Source organism: Halichoerus grypus, chromosome X (genome assembly GCF_964656455.1).
Source record: "Halichoerus grypus chromosome X, mHalGry1.hap1.1, whole genome shotgun sequence".
NCBI classification, from domain to species: domain Eukaryota; kingdom Metazoa; phylum Chordata; class Mammalia; order Carnivora; family Phocidae; genus Halichoerus; species Halichoerus grypus.
In genome coordinates, this window is record NC_135727.1 from 64,832,261 (window position 1) to 64,856,743 (window position 24,483).

Below are 24,483 nucleotides of genomic sequence, written 5' to 3' on the forward strand. Positions count from 1 at the left end.
AAATGGAAAATGTAAATATCATATAACAATGAAAGAGACTGAATTAGTATTCAAAAAGCTTTCCACAAAGAAAATTCCAGGAGTAGATGGATTCACTGATGAATTTTGTCAAACATTTAGGGAAGACTTAACACCAATCCTTTGCAAACATTTCTTAAAAATAGAAGAGAACACTTCCAATTTATTCTATAAGGCCAATATTCTACTGATAATAAAACAAAGACTTCCCAAGAAAAGAAAAAAAAATAGACTAATATCACTTGTGAATACAGATGTAAAAATCCTTTAAAACCACTAGTGAACCAAATCCAGCAACATATATGGAGGATTTATATACCATGACCAAGTGGGATTTGTCTTAATACATGGTTGCCTCAACATATGAAAAATTAATTTACTACATTAATAGAATAAAAGACAAACCACATGATCATCTCAAAATATGCTGCCAAAATCCAATACCCTTTGAAAATAAAACCAATGAATAAAATAGGACTAGAAGAGAAAATCCTCATCATGATAAAGGATGGCTACAGGAATGCCTTGGTGGCTGTCAGTTAAGCGTCTGCCTCGGCTCAGCTCATGATCCCAGGATCCTGGGATCCAGTCCCACAACAAGCTCCTTGCTCAGTGGGGAGCCTGTTTCTCCCTCTGCCTGCTGCTCCCCCTGCTTGCTCAGTCTCTCTCTCTCCCTCTTTGACAAATAAATAGATAAAATCCTAAGAAAAGGATACTTATAAAAAATTCATTGCTGAAATCTTATTCAAAGTGAAAGACTGAAAGTTTTCCCACTAAAGTAAGAACAAGTCAAATATGTCTCATTTCACCACTTTTATTCAGCATAATACAAGAAATTCTAGTCAGAGCAGTTAGCAATAAATAAACAAATATAAATAATAACTAACTAACTAAATAAATAAATAAATAAATAAATGGCATCCAAATTGGAAAGAAAGAAGTAAAACTATCTCTATTCACTGATGGCATATACTTGTATATAAAAAATTACAAGAAGTCCAGAAAATAACCATCAGATATAGTAAACAAGGTCAGCAAGGTTACAGGATATAAGATCAATATACAAAAATCAGCTGTATTTCTAAATACCAGTAATGAACAATCTAAAAACATTTTTTTCTTTTTTAAATTTTTATTTAAATTCCAGTTAGTTAACATACAGTGTAATATTAGTTACAGGTGTACAATTTAGTAACTAAACACTTACATATAACACTGGGTACTGATCACAAATGTACTCCTTAAACCCCATCACCTATTTAACCTCTATCTACACCCACCTCCCATCTGGTAACTACCAGTTTGTTCTCTATAGTTAAGAGTATGTTTTTCAGTTTGCTTCTTTCTTTGTCCCTATACTCATTTGTTTTGTTTCTTAAATTCCACGTATGAGTGAAATCATATGGTATTTGTTTTTCTTTGACTTATTTTGATCATTATAATACTCTCTAACTCCATCCATCATATATATATATATATATATATATGTATATATATATATATAACCTCTTCTTTATTCATTATTCAACGTATTCTCTATTCATTCATCAGTCAATGGACATTTGGGCTGTTGCCATAATTTGGCTATCATAGATAATGCTGCTATAAACATTGGGGTGCATGTATCTCTTTGAATTAATGTTTTTGCATTCTTTGGGTAAATACTTAGTACTGCAGTTGCTGGATCATAAGGTAGTTCTATCTTTAACTTTTGGAGGAAACTCCATACTGTTTTCCAGGGTGGCTGCACCAGTTTGCATTTCTACCAAAGGTGCAGGAGGGTTCCCCTCTCTCCACATCTTCACCAATACCTGTTGTTTGTGTTGTTAATTTTAGCCATACTGACTGGTGTGAGATGATCTCTCATTGTAGTTTTGATTTGAATTTCTCTGATGATGAATGATGTTGAGCATCTTTTCATGTGTCTATTGGCCATCCGTATGTCTTCTTTGGAAAAATGTCTATTCATGTTTCTGACCATTTTTTAACCTAATTATTTGTTTTTTTGGGTGTTGACTTTGGCAAGTTCTTTATAGATTTTGGATACTAACCCTTTATCAGATATATCATTTGCAAATGTCTCCTACCATTCTGTACATTACCTTTTAGTTTTGTTGATTGTCTCCTTCACTGTGCAGAAGCTTTTTATTTTGATGGAGTCCCAGTAGTTTATTTTTGCTTTTGTTTCCCTTGCCTCAGAAGACATATCTAGTAAGAAGTTGCTATGGCTGATGACAAAGATAAAATACTGCCTGTGTTCTCCTCTACGATTTTGATGGTTTCCTGTCTCACATTTAGTTCTTTAATCCACTTTGAATTTATTTTTGTATATGGTTTAAGAAAGTGGTCCAGTTTCATTCTTTTGCATATCCCACTGTCCAGTTTTCCCAACACCATTTGTTGAAGAGACTGTCTTTTTTCCATTGGATATTCTTTCCTGCTTTGTTAAATATTAATTGACCATATTGTTTTTTAAAATCCCATTTGTAATAGTATCAAAATAAATAAATTAAAAAAAACACTTGGGAATACATTTAACAGAGAAATGCAAAACCTGTATACTGAAAACTACAAAGCATTGTTCAAAGAAAATTAAGAGTATCTAATAAACTGGAAAGACAGCCTGTGCTTATGGATTGGGTGACATAACATTTTTAGAATAGCAATACTTCTCAAATTGATCTACAAATTCAAAACATTTCCTGTCAAAATCTCAGCTGGCTTCTTTGTAAAAAAATGACAAGCTAAAATTCATATGGAAATGTGAGAGACCCAGAATAGCAAAAATAATCTTTAAAAAATAACAAATTTGATAGACTCACACTTAAACAATTTCAAAACATACTACAAAGCTATGGTAATCAATACTCTGTGGTAGTGGATTAAGGATAGACAGACATAGATCAATGAAATAGAAGCAAGAGTCTAGAAACAAACCCATGCTTTTATGCCAATTGATTTTTGACAAGCACACCAAAACAATTATATGGGGAAAGATAGTCTCTTCATAAATGGTACTGGGCCAACTAGATATAAACATTCAAAAGAATGGCTTTGAATTTCTACCTCACACTACACACAATGCAAAACTTAAAGTGGACCATCTGCCTAAAATTAAGAGTCAAAATTATAAAACTCTTAGAATAAATAATCATAAATCTTCAAGATTTGGGGTTAAGCAATGATTTCTTAAATACAATATAAAACCCACAAACTATAAAAAAGATTGAAAAGTTTCACTTCATCAAAATTTAAACTTTTGTGAGCCATATAACACCATCAAGAAAGTGAAAAGACAATTTACAGAATAGAATAAAATATTTGCCAATCATATCTGGTTGGGACTACTATGCACAGTGTATAATGAACTCTTACAAGTCGATTATCATATGGTTTCACTTATTTGTGGAACATATGGAATAGCATGGAGGACATTAGGAGAAGGAAGGGAAAAATGAAGGTGGGAAATCGGAGGGGGAGACGAACCATGAGAGACTATGGGCTCCGGGAAACAAACTGAGGGTTTTAAAGGGGAGGTGGATGGGGGGATGGGTTAGCCCAGTGATGGTTATTAAGGAGGGCACGTACTTCATGGAGCACTGAGTGTTATACGAAAACAATGAATCATGGAACACTACATCAAAAACTAATGTACTGTATGGTGACTAACATAACATGATAAAATAAAATAAAATTTTAAAAAAACTCAATAAGATAAAAAACAAATGCCCAATTTAAAAATGGGCAAATGACTGGAAGCCTATATCCCCCACTCCCTTCCCCCCATATTGCCCATTTCTCCAACCCCTCCCCTATGACAACCATCAGTTTGTTCTCTGTATTTATGGCTCTAATTCTGCTTTTTGTTTATTTGTTTCTTTTATTTTTTTTAGATTCCACATAAGTGAAATCATATGGTATTTGTCTTTCTCTGTCTGACTTATTTCACTTAACACAATACCCTCTAGGTTCAGCTATGTTGTTGCAAATGGCAAAAATCTTATCCTTTTTCATGGCTGATTAATATTCTATCATATATATAAAAGGTACAACATAGGGAACACAGTCAATGGTATTATAATAGGATTGTATGGTGACTGACAGTAGCTATGCTTATGGTGAGCATAAATGTATAAACTTGTTGAACCTATGTCACAGACTTGAAACTAATGTAACACTGTGTGTCAATTATACCCAATATTTTTAAGTGAGCAAATTTTAGAATAGATGTTCATTCAAAGAAGATAAATATATGACCAATAAGTACATGAAAAGGTGTTCAACATCACTAATTATCCAGGAAATGCAAGTGAAAACCACAATGATATATCACCTTGAAACTGTTAGGATGGCTATTATCCAAAAAAAACAAAAGTAGTGAAGAGGATGTACAGAGATTGAAATTTTTGTACATTGTTGGTGGAAATGAAAAATCATGCAGCCACTATGGAAAACTGTATGGAAATTCCTCAAAAAATTAAAAGTAGAACTACTATATGATTCAGCAATCCCACTTCTGGGTATATGTCCAATAGAGAAAATAATTCAAATCATAATCTCAAAGAGATCTGGACCTCCATGTTTATTGCATCATTATTTACAATAGCCAATATATGGAAACAACCCAAATATTCATTAACAGATGGAGATAGATACATAAACATATAAATACATAGATATAGATGATAGATGAAAGATAGATGATGATAGATAGATGATAGATAGATAGATAGATAGATAGATAGAAGATAGATAGACCATGGAATTTTATCCAGCCATAAAAAAGAAGAAAATCTTACCATTTGCAACAACATGGATGAACCTGGAAGACATTATGTTAAGTGAAGTAAGCCAATCACAGAATGACAAATACTGTATGATTTCATTTATATGAGGTATCTGAAATAATTAAACTTATAGAAGCAGAGAACAGAATGGTGATTACCAGGGATTTGGGGGAGGAAAAAATGGTGAGTTGTTCAATGGACATAAAATTCATAAAATTTCAGTTATAAAAGATTAAAAAGTTGTGCAGATCTGATGTACAACATTGTGCTTACAATTAACAATATCATATTATGCACTTCAAAATTGGTTGAGAGGATAAATCTCATGTTAAATATTCTTACACACACACACACACACACACAAAAGAGGTGCAAGTAAACTTTTGGTCATAATATGTCTATTTTCTTGATTGTGGTGATAGTTTCTTGAGTATATGCATAAGTCTAAACTCATCAAATTATATACATTAAGTATGTACAGTTTTTTTGTATATCAGTTATACCTCAATAAAGCTGTTAAAGATAAAAATATATTGATTATAAAAAATATTTATTGAAGGATAATAATATTTTTAAATTAGGTTACTGTGTGGTTTCATAACTCCTTAAATATACCAAAACCACTAAATTATACATTTTAACCAGGTGAACATTAATGATATGTAAATTATATCTCAATAAAAGTCTTTTTTTATTATTTTTTTAAGATTTTATTTAGTCTTTTTTTATTATTATGTTCAATTAGCCAACATCTAGTACATCATTAATTTTTGATGTAGTGTTCAACAATTCAATAAAGGTCTTTAAAAAGATGAAAGTGTTGAACCAAATGGTCTCAAAGATGCTTAGGGCTCTCACATTCTGGGACTCTATAATGTTAAATCTAATCTATTTTGTCCATGTAACCACTTTCTGTTGTCTGCTTTCTTTACTACACACTCTACTGGATTCCTTTCACCTCTGAACTCAAAATGAAATGACTATTTTAAAATTCCATTACAGTCTTATCAATAGTTATTAATAAATGCACTTATCTGGCATTTTTGAGATACCCTTAATGTACAAAGCACAGAACAAAGTGATATAACTGATACAGAGATAATTAAGTTTTGGCACCTGCCTCCAAGCATCTGACAGATATGAACTCAATGAGCTGTAAATCAATGCAGAAGGAAGTCCTGCTGAATATACCAGAGAGAAAAGGCTTGACAAAGTAGGAAGAATTCAAGCCTTAAATAATGAATAAGCATTTAGTAGGTGGACACAACGGTACTCTAGGCTAAGAAAATTATGTGAACCAAGGATACAAACTGAAAAATCTGTTCTTAATGCCATTCCCCCAAGGACCTCATGTATACAATACCCAGTCTAAGTTCAGTTATCATAAATATTTGAATGCCATAAATTACATTCCTTTTGAAATATTTTATCATTCATACTGCTTACCTCTATCCTCCAACTAATGTAAACTGGTGAGGCTTTACTGCATTCCTACCCATATTGCTTCACTTAATGACTACAAAGCAGTTCAATTTTTTATGGTCTTCTGTGGATTAAGAAAGTAACACATTTTTTTTCTTTGAAGTCAGAACTTACAGGAGGCAGTCCAAAACTAAAATAAAGAAATACTCATTCTTTTCATGACATCAATAAAAATATGTATAATAAAAGATTCCCCAGAAAATTTTGCATTTGAAGATTTTTAAAAATTATTAGACTTTATTATTTAGAGGCGTTAGATTTACAGAAAAATTGAGACAAAGTACAGAGTTCTCATACACTCCTTTCACTTTGCACTCACACACATAGTTTCCTTTACTGTGAACATCTTGCATTAGTGTGGTACATTTGTTAAAAGTGATGAACAAATATTGATGTAATATTATTAACAAAAAGTCATAGTTTACATAAAGGTTCACTCCGTGTTACACAATTTCATGTTCTTTTTTCTTCCAAGATTTTATTTAAATTCAAGTTAGTTAACATATAGTGTAGTATTGATTTCAGGAGTAGAATTTAGTGATTCATTATCACATATAACACCCAGGCTCATCACAACACATGCCCTCCTTAATGCCCATCACCCATTTAGCCCATCCCCCACCCACCTCTCCTCCTGCAACCCTCAGTTTGTTCTCTATAGTTAAGAGTCTCTTATGATTTGCCTCCCTCTCTGTTTTTATCTTATTTTATTTTTCTTTCCCTTCCCCTATGTTCATCTGTTCTGTTTCTTAAATTCCACATATAAATGAAATCATATGTACAATTCCATGGTTTTGACAAAAACACATCATGTGTCCACCATTATAGTATCATACAAAATAGTTTCCCTGCCTTAAAAACTTCCTGTACAACAATGAATCATGGAACACTATATCTAAAACTAATGATGTAATGTATGGGGATTAACATAACAATAAAAAAAAAAAACTTCCTGTGCTCCTTCTACTTATTCATCCCTCCTTTGCTTTCCCCAAACACCTGGTGAGCACTGATCTTGTTACTGTCTCAATAGTTTTGCCTTTTCCAGAATGCCATATAATTAGAATCACAGAGTGTGTAGTCTTCCAAACTAACTAATTCACTTATTAATATGCCTTTAAGGTTCCTTGATGACTTTTTATAGCTTAATAATTTATTTCTTTTTATGACTAAATAATATTCCATAGTCTGGATGTACCACAGTTTGTTTATCCATTCACTTACTAAGGGACATCTTGACAGCTTCCAAAGTTTGGCAATTATGAAAAAGGCTGCTATAAGTATTTGTGTGCAGGTTTTTGTGTGGACAAAAGTTTTCAACTCATTTGGGTAAATACCAAGGAGTGAAATTGTTAAATTGTATGGTAAAAGTGTTTAACTTCGTGATAAACTGCCGAACTGTCTTCCAAAGTGGCTATACCATTTTCCATTCCCACCAGCAAGACGTTACTACCATTTCATAATTATTTTAATGAAAACTATTTTTAGTATTGAGTTATGTGAGCTTCTCAGCCATTATGGCTAATTTCTGTATCTAGAAAATAGGTGATAAGAGGGAAAACCAGAGTGTGGCTTCCAATTATCCATGTGGCTTTCTGGAGATCACGATTCCTTTCAAAAATCCACTGAGCATTATAGTGCAGATAGTACCAAAGCCCACCTAAATGGGAAAGGAGAATTTCTGCAAGACTGGATTTTTATGCAATGAAAATTAGTTTGAAAATCTGTTTTCCAATTCTGTTGATATTTTCTCAAAGATGTTTACCCACTGAACAGCTTCAGACAGTCAAAGGTAGAAAAACCACACGTGAACTTTGTATAGTTTGCAGAACTTCAAGGGTCAGTATTTCCAAATCAATCTTTACCTTTCATTGAGCATGCTCTCATTATTCCTTCAACAGGAAGTGGGAACATAGTGTCTGTTATAATTAGTTATTTTCGATCTAGATAACCTATCTTTCCAATTAGATTGCTAACTCTTTGAAGGCAGGGATCCTATTAATCACCTTTATATTTCCATCTGCAGTATTTGGTATGACAGTTTGCTGTTTTGGTTAGCTCTTTTTTGGTTGCAAGGAGAGAGACCCAATAAATCCAACTCAAGTAAATGAGGCGGGGTGGGTTAAAGATATAAAGGACTCTCAAAGAAAGTGAAGGACAAGAACTGATATATAACCATGCCTCACAGGAACTGGAACTGGGATAAGAAGTAGAGTATTTATGAGTGCTAACTCTGAAGCCAGACTGCCTGGGTTCAAATCCTTATTAGCTCTGTGACTTTATATGTCACTAGGCAATCTGTGCTTCAATTTCTATATCTTTAAAATAAGGATAATGATCATATTTATTTCATAGCAAGTATGTAAAGATTAAGTGAATTAGTATAGGTAAAGAGGTAAGAAGAGTGGCTGGCATATAGCAAGTAAATAGTAAATATTATCATCAGGTGCCAAGACAAGATCAATCTCTCTCTCTCAGTTTCATAGTTTTTCTTTACATCTCTAGTTTTATTTATGGACCATCCCTGTTGTTCTTTTTTTGCAAATCAATTTCCTCTGTCTCTATATTTTTTCTGCTCTCTCAAAATTTCAGCTTGAACGTTGCCTTCTACCTTATTTTCTTGGCCAGTCTACCTAATGGTTTGTCCTTTGGCTTACTATACTTCAAACTGAAGGCCATGTAGTGTAGTGGTTAAAAGAGCATAGACTCTGGATTCAGACTGCTTGGGTTTCAATCTTAACTCTACCACTTACTACCTAAGTGTCCATGAGCAAGTTACTTAGCCTCTTTGTGATTCCATTTCCTTGTGTGTTAAAGGGTGATGTTAATAATAATAGAATCTATCCCATAGTCTGTTGTGAGGACTGAATGACTTAAGATTTTGCCTGGTATATATAGCAAGTGTTTCATGAGCATTTGCTTTTGAGTTTTGTTTCTGCTGCTAACTGCATCAGAATAGAGTTTGTTTGGCTTAGCTCATCTTTTGTAGGCTGGGATTCATGGATTATAATTTGGTGCTAAGCCTAGGAATCGATTTCCTTTGTTTAGGTACCCATTTATGGTCCAGTCAGTCATGACCAGGGCAATAGGGCCAAAGAATACAAAGAATACATCATTATTACCCTTGGTGGGACTGCAGGGGTGGGCAGTTTACATTTCTTTAGAATGTGAGTGAGCAAGTGCTGTAAATATACCTAGGACACATAGAGTTCTCAATAAATATTGCTAATGTTGAGTGAGCTGGATGACAAATTCAGATATAGATTGGCCTGAGTATGTGTGAGGTCCATCCAGATCTCTTCTTGGAAGTATGTTTGAAACTAAATCCTAGAACCACAGAATGCCAGAGCTGACTAAGGTCTTAAAGAGATCCTCCAAGTACAAACTCCTTACCCATGATTTCTGCCCCATGTTTCGGCTTAGAAAACTAAAATCCATAAACTGGATACAATAGCTCAAAGCATATAGTAAATTATCAAGAAACCTGTTACGATGTAATTGCTGATGTACCATTTAACTCACCACTTAATCCAAACACTTGTATAAAACCATTTTCTACAGATCTCTAATGATACGTCCCATCTATTTTGTCAGTTTTATGGCCAAACCTTGAGCCAATGGCTATTTTTATTTAGGTTCTCATATTCCTTCTTAGTGGTTCTACCTAAAGATGGCAACTCACAATATAATGTTTTTGAATGGCTTTCCCACCAGACCCCCTGCCACATAAAGGAACTACAGTCAGAAATATTGGAAAAAAAAAAACAACTTATAGCATGGTCTCATCCATAATCCAACTTTACTGCATAAGGCACTTATGTATAATATATTGTTATATCCACCAAAATATCAATATTTTAAAGGAAAATATAAAACATTTATATAATAAAAATGACTGTATTTCAACAAAAAATCCAAGCTTGAGGTCTTATTATTTCAGACATTACTCACAAAACAAGATGTCTCCTGAGAGTTAACTCCTGATTGGCAAAGCCAAACCTGTAAGACCTGAAGTAAGACTATAAGCAATCAGGAACATAGATACCAACCAAAGATACATTGTGCCAGACCAATTTAATCACTTTACATTGGAAAAAATTAGAATCGTTTTCAAATGAAGACCCTCATCAGACATCCCTGAAATTAAGTAAAGCAATCAGCAAGTGCTTTCTGGGTTGTTGGTGGGGATAAAATTGACGTCAGGACTGATTAGCTTTGAAGGCCATATGTATGCTTTGCAACATGAGAAGAAAGGGTATTCTGATAATGGTTTTAGGCAACACAGAGTCAAATAATGGACAGGGATTATGGTCCATTTATAAAGAAAAATAAAAACCCTGAGGTGCACAGAAGGACTTCTCCAAATTCAAATCTTACCATATTAACAGACAGTAACAGCAAATAAAGCCATTAAAAGACCACTGCTACCTGGGCCAGAACTTTGGAGTTGGCTCAGTTTTTATTCATTGGCCATACAATACTGTTTTCTATGTTTCTCTCTTTTTGTGCTACCTGTCCCTTCACAGTTTCCCCAAGTTCTGTATGGTTTCACAGTGCCCCTTGGTGACCCATGATCCCCTACTGTGACCCTCTCCCCCAATAATGAGGGCTCCTGACTTCCCTTTTCTCCCTCTGAACTCAAAATTGCCCTGCCCTATCTTCTGCTCACCATAGTATTCAGTCCTCAAATGGCTCCATGGATCTGGCAGTACACAAGAAGAGCCTGAGAATTTACAACATCATGAATTAGATACCTCTTCCAAGAAGATCAGTATATTAACACAAAATAACTAAATCCAAAAATTTGAACCCCTAATGGTGGTGATTTTCACATCAGCAAGCTAGGAAAGAGATCTGAATATAAATAAGTTGAGAAGTAAATCAAAGATGAAGAATTGGAGACATCAAATATGAACTATGCCTTCAAGAGGTTTGGTTATAAAAGAAATGAGGCAGATATAACTTGAGGAAAAATATAAGAAATATGTTTTGGTGTCTATAAAACATTTTAGACTGGAACACATTCGTAAACAGTGAGGAAAGAGAAGAAGAGTTAAAATGAAGTTCAATGCTATAGGAGAGGAGGAAGAAAAGGATGAATAACTACAGGGTCATTGGATGGGTAAGTAGGAGAGAATTGTTACCTGGTGGCATTTTTTAGTGAAACAGAAATGTAGGTCATCTGCTCAAAGTGAAGGGGCAGATGTAGGGGCTTGAGAAGAAGAATGAAGTTTTAGAACAGCTGCAGTGGGAAATGGAAGAGCCAACTACAGATGAGAAAAGGATTAAGGATGAGAGTTAAGGGTCCAGCTGAGTGAGATTAGAAAGCATACATTTGTAGTGGAGCCAATGAGTATGGATATGCACTTTTTCCCAGATGAGGCTCCAGCAGACTGGGAACAACAATAGGAAAAGTATACCACTGAACTGAGCCAGGACTGGGCAGGGATTGCCAAAGGTATGAGATGGAAGGTGAAGGAGTCAAAGAATGGAAAACGCTTGTGAGTGTGTCATTGAAATGGGGTCCAAAATAGGGTAGAAGGGAGAAGACAGGATGTGGCTGCTAGCCTAAGAGATTAAGTAAGAGAGGAGGGAATGAAGGTCACAATAAAGAACAATTTGGTTGATCACAAAGCCATTCCTCAGCATTTCACATACAAGTTCGGGTAACTGCATTACCTCTGTGATGTGACCAAACCTCTGAACCCTTTTAGTTTGATAGCTGTTGATTTTCCAAGAACTGTAGTGTTAATGAAACTTAAATGACTGCTTTCTATCATGAGTTACTTCACTGTGGTGATCTTGACTCCAGTTTTCCCGTTGTTTGCAAGGTATTTCTCTCAACTAGTCTTAGCCAATTCAGTCTGGGTTGAGGAGAGGACTTAAGCACAATGGAGAGAAGTATGTATGTGTATGGCTCTAGGTTTGGTTCTGCCTCAGAAACACTTTACTGTGAGGAACACAAAGAACATTTGGGAGTTATCAATTTTCTGAAGGTCTCAAACAGGTGCCTGTTCTAAACAGAAATCCTGGCTAATCCCCTTCTCAGTCCTCCTCTAGAAGGCAGCTGCTTTTCTCATCAGTTTGGAAGCACATCTTGCCAGATAGTTGTTCACCATTTGCAGGTTCTGATTTTACAGCAGTAGGGAAGTTGGGTATGAGTGGGGAGGGATGTTTGTTTATCAGAGAATGCAGAGGACTTAAGGCCTATCAATTCCCAACCCATAAAGTCTTCCTCCAGCCTTCTGGATCATGTCACCAAGGTTCAGGAGAAACTTTTCTTTCTGACCACAAAGTTGTGGTAGGTTCAGACATATTTACATCAGTAATAATTGCCCTTGACTAGCAAAAAAAAAAAAAAATAGTAGTAACTCCTTCAGCCTTCCTCCAGTTATAGGAAAATGTTCCATACCTCTGACTCTATTTCTTCATTATTGAATGGTTTACTTAAGATAAACACTTCTGAGGGAAAAATGTTTCCAATTTTTTTTCTGTCATTTTTTAAAAATTTTTTATTATTATGTTCAATTAGCTTTAAGATTACCAACTCTGGTGTATGACAACATAACTTTTAATCAGTGTGCCTTATATTTTCAGGGACAAAAGTTTATGCTCATAGAAGCTATAAAATACTTACACTCCATCATGTTGGTCTCCTGCTCCTTGCCATTGGAAAATAGCAATTTACTGGAGTCACTCAAATAGGTACTAGATATTCTGTTCTCCTGCACATTATTCATCAAATGAAAATCTCCACAGAATTTGATAGTCTATCATTTCTCTCAACACAGTCCTGCTATTTTTATGCCCAAAGGCATAAAAGTTCTAAATGTCTGTCTGGCTGTTCAATTCCTATTGAAACTTTGCTATCAGTCTTAAAAGTTGCAACGTAACTATTATTTATACAATTAAAAAATAAAATCCAGTAAGATAGCCTTAAAATGCAACGTTAATTATTCAAAGAACAAATGTTCATGAGTTGTGTAAAATAGTTGTTAAAGAAACAGACAAACTAACATAGTTTTGACTGTAGCTCTTCTCAATCTTTGGAATATGAAGAACCAATTTTGGTACGAATATATCAATTTTGTTGACAAAAAAAGCTTTCAAAGAAAAACTTGTAAGAGTAATGCAGCTGTCATAGACTATATAAGTGTGCTAGACATTTTTAAGAGTCTGTAATTAAAGAGGCAGAAATATGACTGTAAGTCTGCACAAAAGTAGCAATATTTGCAGTTTTATAAGTTTAAACAAATCCAAAATAATCTAGTCCTGTATAAAATGAGAAAAAAAAAAGGCTTTGGCTTAGCTTGAGGCTAAATTATACTTGCTGAAAAAGCCCTTCTAAGATCTAATTTAATATCTTTCAGAAGAGAAGTCAAAACTGTATATATGTACATACAAATATATAATGAATTCATAGAACTCAATAGCAAAAAAACAAATATTCCAATTAAAAAAATGAGCAGAGGATATGAATAGACATTTTTCCAAATAAGACATACAGATGGCCAACAGGCAAATGAAAAGATGTTCAACATCACTACTCATCAAGGAAAAGCAAATCAAAACAACAATGAGATATTACTTCATAACTGTTAGAATGGCTATTATATATTTTATTTTATTTTTTTTTTTTAAGATTTTATTTATTTATTTGAGAGAGAGAGAATGAGAGACAGAGAGCATGAGAGGGAGGAGGGTCAGAGGGAGAAGCAGACTCCCCGCTGAGCAGGGAGCCCGATGCGGGACTCGATCCAGGGACTCCAGGATCATGACCTGAGCCGAAGGCAGTTGCTTAACCAACTGAGCCACCCAGGCGCCCTAGAATGGCTATTATATATTTTAAAAAAAGAAATAAATATTGGAGAGGATATAGAGAAAAGGGAACCCTTGTGCACTGTTGGCAGGAATGTGAACTGGTACAGCCACCATGGAAAACAGCATGGACTTACCTCAAAAAATTAAAAATGGAACTTCTATATGATCCAGCAATCTTACTTCTGGGTATTTACCCAAAAAAGTGAGAACATTAATTCAAATAGATATGTGCACTCTCACATTCATTGCAGCATTATTTACAACAGCCATGATATGAAAACCACCTAAGTGTTCATCAATAGATGATGGGTAAAGAAGATGTGAGATATATATAAAATACTATTCAGCCATAAAAAAGAAGGAAATCTTGCCATTTGTGACAACATGGATAGACCTTGAGGGCATTATGCCTATGAAATAAGTCATACAGAGAAAGCCAAATGTTGTATGATTTCCTTCATATGTGGAATCTAAAGAACACAACACAAGAAAACAAAAATAAGCTCCTAGATATAGAGAACATATTGGTGGTTTCCAGAAAGGAGGGGAGTGGAAGTGGGAAAAATAGGTAAAGGGGGTCAAAAGGTACAAACTTCCACTTATAAAATAAATACATCATAAGGATGCGATATACAGCATGGTGACTACTGTTAATAATACTGTATTGAAAGTTGTTAAGGGAGTAAATCTTAAGAGTCTTTATCACAAGAAAAAAATTATAACTATGCATGGTGATGGATGGTAACTAGACTTATCGTTGTGATCATTTTATAATGTATACAGATATCAAATCATCATGTTGTATACATAAAACTAAGATAATGTTATATGACAATTATACCTCAATTTTAAAAAAGCTGTACATGCAAATGATTTCAACCTGCTACCTAGATCTTAGCTACTTCTATCTTGTATTCATTTCCTTTTCTTTTTTTTTTATTATGTTATGTTAATCACCATACATTACATCATTAGTTTTTGATGTAGTGTTCCATGATTCATTGTTTGTGCATAACACCCAGTGCTCCATGCAGAACGTGCCTTCTTTAATACCCATCACAAGGCTAACCCATCCTCCCACCCCCCTCCCCTCTAGAACCCTCAGTTTGTTTTTCAGAGTCCATAGTCTCTTATGGTTTGTCTCGCCTTCGGATTTCCCCCCCTTCATTCTTCCCCTCCTGTATTCATTTTCTAACATCACTTTCACTTTGCAAAAAAGGATCGTGTAAACTATGCTTGATGAATCTTAAATGTAAGACACTTGTTCTCTTTTAGGTTTAAGATGGAGGAAAAACATGTGCTTTTGCCATTCCTCTGGAATATTTTGGCTCTGACTTTAAATGAACTCAGCCCACTAAAAACTATCCACAGCAACTTTTATTTCACTTTTGACTCATATCCTGTTGCTTCTTTCAGGTAAATGACCTTGGCATCTCTCCATACCAGAGCCTTCGGTTTACTGGCTTTCATTCCTCAAAGTACAGCACACCAAGAAGAAAAAGGTCTTTCAAAAGTTTGGCATATACTGTTTGACTATAGGGAGGCCCATTCTAGGACACAGTCATTAAAAAAGTTTTCTCTATCATAAACCAAAACATATTCTTTGTTGGGAGTGGGTGATAGAAGCTCCTTAACTACAATTTTTATAAGAGTAAAAAAATAAAGACGAGTCACTTTTAGATACATATATATGCATGTCCGCTTTTGTCAGGCTGACTTGACAGCTCAAAAAACTAATCAATATGTTTATTCTAATATGTAAGGGGGAGTACAAGACTACTACATTTCAAAATGTTTATAGGTTAGTTTTGCAGGGAGAAAGAACAGCTTTATCTAATGGATCAAGGACATTTACTGCAAAAGAAGCCAAGAAGTCTGTTTTTCAAAATATTTGTAGTAGGAAAAAGTACCCCTAAGACAGCCCTTTTTGTAGAAAGGCTGGAAATCTTTTCTGGGTGATTTAAACTGCTCTCCAGTGAACCATGGCCAACTTGTGATTAAAAGCAGAAATAAAAACTAAAATAAAACTGCAAAGTGTCCTTTTGGTAGGGTTTTATTTTTCAGAAATCTGTAATAGGTCTGATTTATGTATTATCCAAATCCAATGCACTAGTAAGTCACTGAAATTATCTTTAAAGAGGCAATTTATGATTAAGGACCAGGCCCTATGAGGCCACAGTAAATGAACACAAAGTAACTGCCAGTACAGTTAGTAGCAGGCCATTTTAATACCTTGAAAGTGGAGAAACCAGTATATCTTAACAAACAGCAACTCACTGCTCAGACCAAGTAGGTACTCATGCACATTGTATGATTTGGAGAAACCAATAAAGACTATCCTAACCCAAAATATCTCCCCTAAAGCCTGATCTGATGATCGAAATTTCTACTGTAACTGTCTCTTTTTTGGGTTAAGGGTGCTGTTACAATAGGTCTACCCTTGAGAGCTAACATATAAGTTACCATGAACAAATTAATGTGGCTTCATTATCTATTCCCTAGAAGAAAGAAAAGCTCTGACAATGATAAAGAAAAACTAAGGATGTGCATGTAAAATAAACCAATGGGTAAGAGAAAGGTCTGAGTTTATTGTTGGGTTTCACTTGGAAGGGTAGCCTAAATGCTAAGGACATGGGCATTAAACTAACTCTAAAAGAAAATATGGAACACGAGAAACACCATGATGTGGTGGAAAGAGCACTAGCCTAGGAGTTAAAACACCTAGCTCTAGTTCCTCTTCTAGAAATTTCATCCTATGACTTTCAATAAATCCCATCCTGGATTGAAATTTCTCCATATATCAAAAGGAAATGGGGTTGATGGAATATGAGATCTCTGAAGTCCTATAGAGCACCCTTCTAATCAGAAAGGGTATGGGCAGGATGCATCTGAGTACAAACTGGCTATTTCACTATTTTGCCTCACCCCACCCTTAATCTCTAGGCCCCAAATAACCTTCTGTGGAGAAACTATGGAAGCAGTAAAAAGCAAAATGGATTACCCTTTAAAGAAACCAATTTCAATGAGTAACAACATTCTTTATCAAAGAAATTATTATTTTCTCCCTTTGCTCCTTCTTTTTTGTCATTGCTTTGATTGCTAAAACTAGTTGGCTGCCTATTAACAAATGTCATGCCAGTTTTCTCCATCTGACACAACGAATTCGTGACACATTTTTTCTATCTTCATTTAACCACATTTTATTTATTGAAGACCTAAGGCTTACCAAGTGAAATTCTGTTTATTTTCCTAGCTGGCCTTTCAAATATGTGTTGTAACAAAACAATAAAAACATGAAAGTGATCATAAGAGACACCAAATGAAGATTTGGGAAACATTTTAAAAGCTTCTTGCCAGTACAGGATTGTTTTCTATGGTTAGTCTTTAAAAATGTTGCACAGTTGGGGGCACTTGGGTGGTCCGACTCTTGATTTCTGCTCAGGTCATGGTCTGAGATCATGAGATAGAGCCCCACATTGGGATCCCATGCTTAGCGGGGAATCTGCTTGAGATTCTCTCACTCCCTCGCCCTCTGCCCCTCCCCCCACTTGCATGTGCTCCTCTCTAAAATAAAATAAATAAGTCTTTTAAAAAATATTGCACAATTGATGTTGAAATGCCTTAACTGATGCTACTATATCACCTTGGAGACCATACCTTAGTCCAAAAAGATGCTACTATAAAGAAATTTTTAACTGATACTAAATCCAAACTCTCCTTTTACTTCCATGCCTTCTCATTAAACGTTATGCAACAGTAAAAACGAAGTCCCCCCCACCACAACCACTTTCTTTTCTACAATTTCCACAGTTCCAAATCAGTTGAATACACTTTCTTTAGCATGTATTCTCCCAGCTCTTTAGCCCAATATTATTATGACCAACTTGTTTTGCTTAAATTTGCTTGGGCTTCTCCTAATAGGGCTATAATAAATTCCACTACTGGATATTTATCCCAAAAAAGCAAAAACACTAATTTGTCCCTTTTGCCAGTGGAACCTGTAGTTCAATTTCAGCAAAGGCATTCCTCAGGTTGAACTAATAACTCTGTAAATCTAATTGCCCAAACTGTATAAGAAAGGCACCTGGAGTGTTCTTTTTATCAGAATGGAGGCTTGATGTTTTAGGAAAGACATATCTTTAAAAAATTGTTTCATCCTTGATATCTTACTGTCCATTTAACACAGTGGTATCTTTGGACTATTTGAAATCTTGATTCTAATTGCTCATATTGTTGTGGTCATAACTGCTCAACAAACTGGAAATTTGCTTTGGAAGTGTTATTTGTGTGAAATACAAAATATTTACAAATGTCTAATTCTACTAAATGTGGACTTCATGAGAAAGTCATTCACCAAGGTATCTGGCCGTGTTTGATACAGTAACTCTCTTGGCATATTCTGGAAATAATAAATCTGAAACAAGGGAAATAGGGAAGTTCTGGAGTTCCTCAAGGGCTCGGAGATCATCTAAAAATAAATACCAACTATGTTCAGGTCATTGTTAGGTTAGGTATATATAGATAAATAAACGTGGTTTCTGCCTTCATGGTGCTCATGAAAGATAAATTATTTCTCATAAAAATCATAGTTCAAGTATGGTAAATGCCATTAAAAATGTACAAATTGCTGAAAGGATTCAGAGCACATAAGTTGCTTAAAGCTGTAGAAATCTACAATAGCTGACTCAGTAACAAAAATAATTAAATATCTCTAGACTGAATGAATGAATGAATGAATGGGTGAATGAATGATTACAGGATATGGCAGGTACGTGAGCTGAATCTTGAAGAATATATAGGAGTCATGGTTGTTTCTACATGCTAATAATAAAATAGCAGAAAGAGAAATTAAGAAAACGATTCCATTTACAATTAAACAAAAATAATAAACATATAAGAGTAAACTTAACCAAGGATGTAAAAAACCTATGCATGAAAACTATAAAACACTGATAAAAGAAATTAGACAACACAAACAAATGGTAAGATATACCATTGGATTGAATATACCTTGGCTTGGAAGAATTAATATCATTAAATGTCCATATTACCCAAAGCAATCTAGATTCAATGCAATATCTAACAAAGTACAAATAGTAATTTTTAAGGAACTAGAAAAATAATCCTAAAATTTGTACAGAACCATGAAAGACCGCAAACAGACAAAGCAATGATGAGAAAGAAAAACAAAGCTGAAGGTACCACAATCCCAGATTTGAAGATACACTATGAAGCTATAATAAAACAGTACAGTACTGGCAAAAAAAAAAAAAAAAAAAAAGACACATACATCAATAGAACAGAATAAAGAGCCAAGAAATAAGCCCACAATTATATGGTCAATTAATCTATGACAAAGGAGGCAAAAATATACAATGGGGAAAAGAGAGTTTCTTCAATAAATGGTGCTGGGAAAACTGGACAGCTGCATGCATAAGAAAGAAACTTAATCACTTCTTACATCATACAAAAAATAAACTCAAAATAGATTAAAGACCTAAATGTGATACCTTAAACCATAAAAGTCCTAGAAAAAAAACATAAACAGTAAACATTTTGACATCAGCCTAAGCAACATTTTTCTAAGTATGTCTCCTCTTGCAAGGGAAACAAAAACTAAACTAAATTATTGGAACTACACACAAAGCTTTTGCAAGTCAAAGGAAACCTTCAACAAAATAAAAAGGCAACTTATTGAATGGGAGAAGATACTTGCAAATAATATGTCTGATATGGGGTTAAAATCCAAAATATACAAAGAACTATAACTCAACACCAAAAAACAAACAAAAAAAACAAAACAAAACAATCTGATTAAAACATGGGCTGAGGACTTGAATAGACATTTTTCCAAAGAAGTCATATAGATCGCCAATAGACACAAGAAAAGATGCTTAACATCACTAGTCATCAGGGAAATGCTAAGCAAAACCACAGGTAGATATTACCTTATACATATCAGAATGGCTAGTATCAAAGAGACATGAAACAACAACTATTGGTGAGGATGTGGTGAAAAAGGAATCTTCTTGCTTTGGTGGGAATGTAAATTGGTCCAGCCAGTGTGGAAAATAGTATGGAAGTTCTTCAAAAATTAAAAATAGAAATACCATATGATCCAGTAATTCCACTAATGGGTATTTCTCAAAAAAAAAAATGAAAACACTGGGGGCGCCTGGGTGGCTCAGTTGGTTAAGCGACTGCCTTTGGCTCAGGTCATGATCCTGGAGACCCGGGATCGAGTCCCACATTGGGTTCCCTGCTCAGCAGGGAGTCTGCTTCTCCCTCTGACCCTCTTCCCTACTCATGCTCTCTCTCTATCATTCTCTCTCTCTCTCAATAAATAAATAAAAATCTAAAAAAAAAAAAGAAAACACTAATTCAAAATGATGTATGCTCCTCTATATTTATTGCAGTATTGTTTACAATAGTCAAGATATAGAAGGAACCTAAGTGTCCATTAATAGATGAATGGATAAAGAGGTTGTGAGATATACATATATATATACAAATTTCCACAGTTGTATATATCCAAAACAAATTTCCAGTTTGTTGAGCAGTTATGACCACACCAATATGAGCAATTAAAGTCAAGATATACATATATAACATAAATACATATGGTGTTTGCCATATGGGAGGGAGTGAGAACATGAGCAAAACGTGTGAAGGGGAGTGGGATGTACAGGTTTCCAGTTATAAAATGAATAAATCATGGGAGTGAAAGGTACAGCATAGCAAATATAGTCAATGATATTGCAATACCATTTTATGGTACATATAGTAGCCACACTGGTGGTGAGCATAGCATGATGCAGAGTCATTGAATCACTATGTTGCACACTTAAAACTAATGTAACATTGTGTCAACTTGATTTAATTAAAGATTATAGATAGATGATAGATAGATAATAGATAGATAGATGATAGATAGATAGACAATAGATAAATAGAGAGATGGATTTAGATGGAAGAGATGGGGATGGTACTTTCCAAAGAAAGGAAAAAGCTTGCTGAATGGAAAGTTAAGATCATATCATGGAGAGATTAAAATGCAAGGATAAATGCAGCCAGTCTGGAAAACAGTATGGAGGTTTCTCAAAAAGTTAAAAATAGAACTACCTTATGACCCAGCAATTGCACTACTATGGATTTACATAAAGGATACAAAAATACTGATTCAAAGGGAAACATGTACCCTGATGTTTACAGCAGCATTATCAACAAAAGCCAAACTATGGAGACAGCCCAAATGTCCATCAACTGATGAATGGATAAAGAAGATGTGGTATAATATAGCAATGGAATATTACTCAGCCATCAAAAGCATGAAATCTTACCCTTTGCAATGACATGGATGGAGCTAAAGTGTATTATGCTAAGGGAAATGTCAGTAAGAGAAAGACAAATACCATATGATTTCACTCATATGTGGAATTTACAAAACAAAACAGATGAACATATTGGAAGGAAAAAAAAAAAGAGAGGGAAGTAAACCATGAAAGACTCTCAACTATTTTTGTGTCAGTACCATACTGTCTTGATGATTACAGCTTTGTAATAGAGCTTGAAGTCCAGAATTGTGATGCCACCAGTTTTGGTTTTCTTTTTCAACATTCCTTTGGCTATTCAGGGTCTTTTCTAGTTCCATACAAATTTTGGGATTATTTGTCCCAGCTCTATGAAAAAAAGTTGATGTTATTTTGATGGGGATTGCATTGGATGTGTAGATTGCTCTAGGTAGCATAGACATTTTCACAATATTTGTTCTTCCAATCCATGAGCATGGAATATTTTTCCATTTCTTTGTGTCTTTCTCAATTTCTTTCATGAGTGTTGTATACTTTTCTGAATACAGATCTTTTGCCTCTTTGGTTAGGTTTATTCCTAGGTATCTTATTATTTGGGGTGCAATTGTAAATGGGATCAACTCCTTAATTTCCTTTCTTCTGTCTCATTGCTAGTGTATAGAAATGTAACTGATTTCTGTGCATTGATTTTTATATCCTGCCACTCACTGAATTCCTGTATGAGTTCTAGAAATTTTGGGGTGGAGTCTTTTGGGTTTTCCACATAGAGTATCATGTCATCTGCAAAGAGTGAGAGTTTGATTTCTTCTTTGCCGATTTGGATGCCTTTTATTTGTTTTTGTTGTCTGATTGCTGAGGCTAAGACTTCTAGTACTGTGTTGAATAGCAGTGGTGATAGTGGACATCCCTGTCATGTTCCTGACCTTACAGGAAAAGCTCTCATTTTTTTCTCATTGAAAATGATATTCTCTGTGGGCTTTTCATAGATGGCTTTTATGATATTAAGGTATGTTCCCTCTATCTCTACACTGTGAAGAGTTGTATATTGTCAAATGCTTTTTCTGCAATTATTGAGAGGATCATATGGCTCTCGTCCTTTCTTTTATTTATGTAGTGTATCACATTGATTGATTTGTGGATGTTGAACCACACTTGCAGCCCAGGAATAAATCCCACTAGGTCATGGTGAATAATACTCTTAATGTACTGTTGGATCCTATGGCTAGTATTTTGGCAAGAATGTTTATATCCATGTTCATCAAGGATATTGGTCTGTAATTCTCCAAAAACAGACACATAGATCAATGGAACAGAATAGAGACCCCAGAAATGGACCCTCAACTCTATGGTCAACTAATCTTCAACAAAGCAGGAAAGAATATCCAATGGAAAAAAGTTTCTTCAACAAATGGTGCTGGGGAAATTGGAGAGCCACATGCAGAATGAAACTGGACCATTTCCTTATACCATACACAAAAATAGACTCAAAATGGATGAAAGACTTAAATGTGAGACATGAATCTATCAAAATTCTAGAGGAGAACACAGGCAGCAACCTCTTCCACCTCAACTGCAACAACTTCTTGCTAGACACATCTCTAAAGGCAAAGGAAACAAAGGCAAGAATGAACTATTGGGATTGATCAAGATAAAATGTTTTTGCACAAAGGAAACAGTCAACAAAACCAAAAGACAACTGACATAATAGAAGATATTTGCAAATGAAATATCAGATAAAGGGCTAGTATCCAAAATCTATAAAGAACTTATCAAACTTAACACCCAAAAAACAAATAATCCAATCAAGAAATGGGCAGAAGACACCAACAGACACTTCTCCAAGGAAGACATACAAATGGCTAACAGACACATGAAAAAATGTTCAACATCATTAGCCATCAGGGCAATTCAAATCAAAACCACATTGAGATACCACCTTACACCAGTTAGAATGGCTAAAATTACCAAAGCAGGAAACAAAAAATGTTGGCGAGGATGTGGAGAGGATGTGGAGAAAGGGGAACCCTTTTGCACTGTTGGTGGGAATGCAAACTGGTGCAACTCTTCTGGAAATGTATGTAAGTTTCTTAAATAATTAAAAGTAGAACTACCCTATGATAACAGAAATTGCACTACTAGGTATTTACAACGGAGCAAAGGAAAAAAAATAGTGAGAGATAAATCAAGAAACACACTCTTAACTATAGAGAGCAAACTGATGGTTATTGGAAGGGAGGGGGAGGGAGAAGATAGGTTAAATAGGTGATGGAGATTAAGGAATGCACTTGTGATGAGCACCAAGTTGTTGTATGAAAGTGTTGAATTACTATATCATACAACTGGAACTAATATTACACTGTATGTTAACCAACTGGAATTAAACTAAAAACTTCTTTAAAAAGACACACACACACACACACACACACACACACTGAAGAGTTTACCTTTCCATTTTTTTTTCCAAATTTTTATTTAAATTTTAGTTATTAACATATAGTGTAATATTGGTTTCAGAAGTATAATTTAGTGATTCATCTCTTATAACACCCAATGTTCATCATAAGTGCCCTCCTTAATACACATCACTCATTTAGCCCATCACCTACCCACCTCTCTCCATCAACCCCAAGTTTGTTCTCTATAATTAAGAGTCTCTTTTTAAATTTAAATTTGATTAATTAACATATGTATTTTGGTTTCAGAGGTACAAGTCTGTTAGTATTACTGGTTTCAGAGGTACAAGTTTATGATTTATCAGTCTTATGTAATACCCAGTGCTCATTACATCACATGCCCTCCTTAATGTCCATCATCCAGTTATCCCATCCCTCCACCCCTCTCCCCTCCAACAACCCTGAGTTTGTTTCTTATGATTAAGAGTCTCTTAGTTGGAGGAGCAAGATGGCGGAGGAGTAGGAGACCTAAATTTTGTCTGGTCCCAGGAATTCAGCTAGATAGGGATCAAACCATTCTTAACACCTACGAACTCAACAGAAGATCGAAGAAAAGAATAGCAGCAACTCTCTGAACAGAAAAGCGACCACTTTCTGGAAGGTACGATGTGC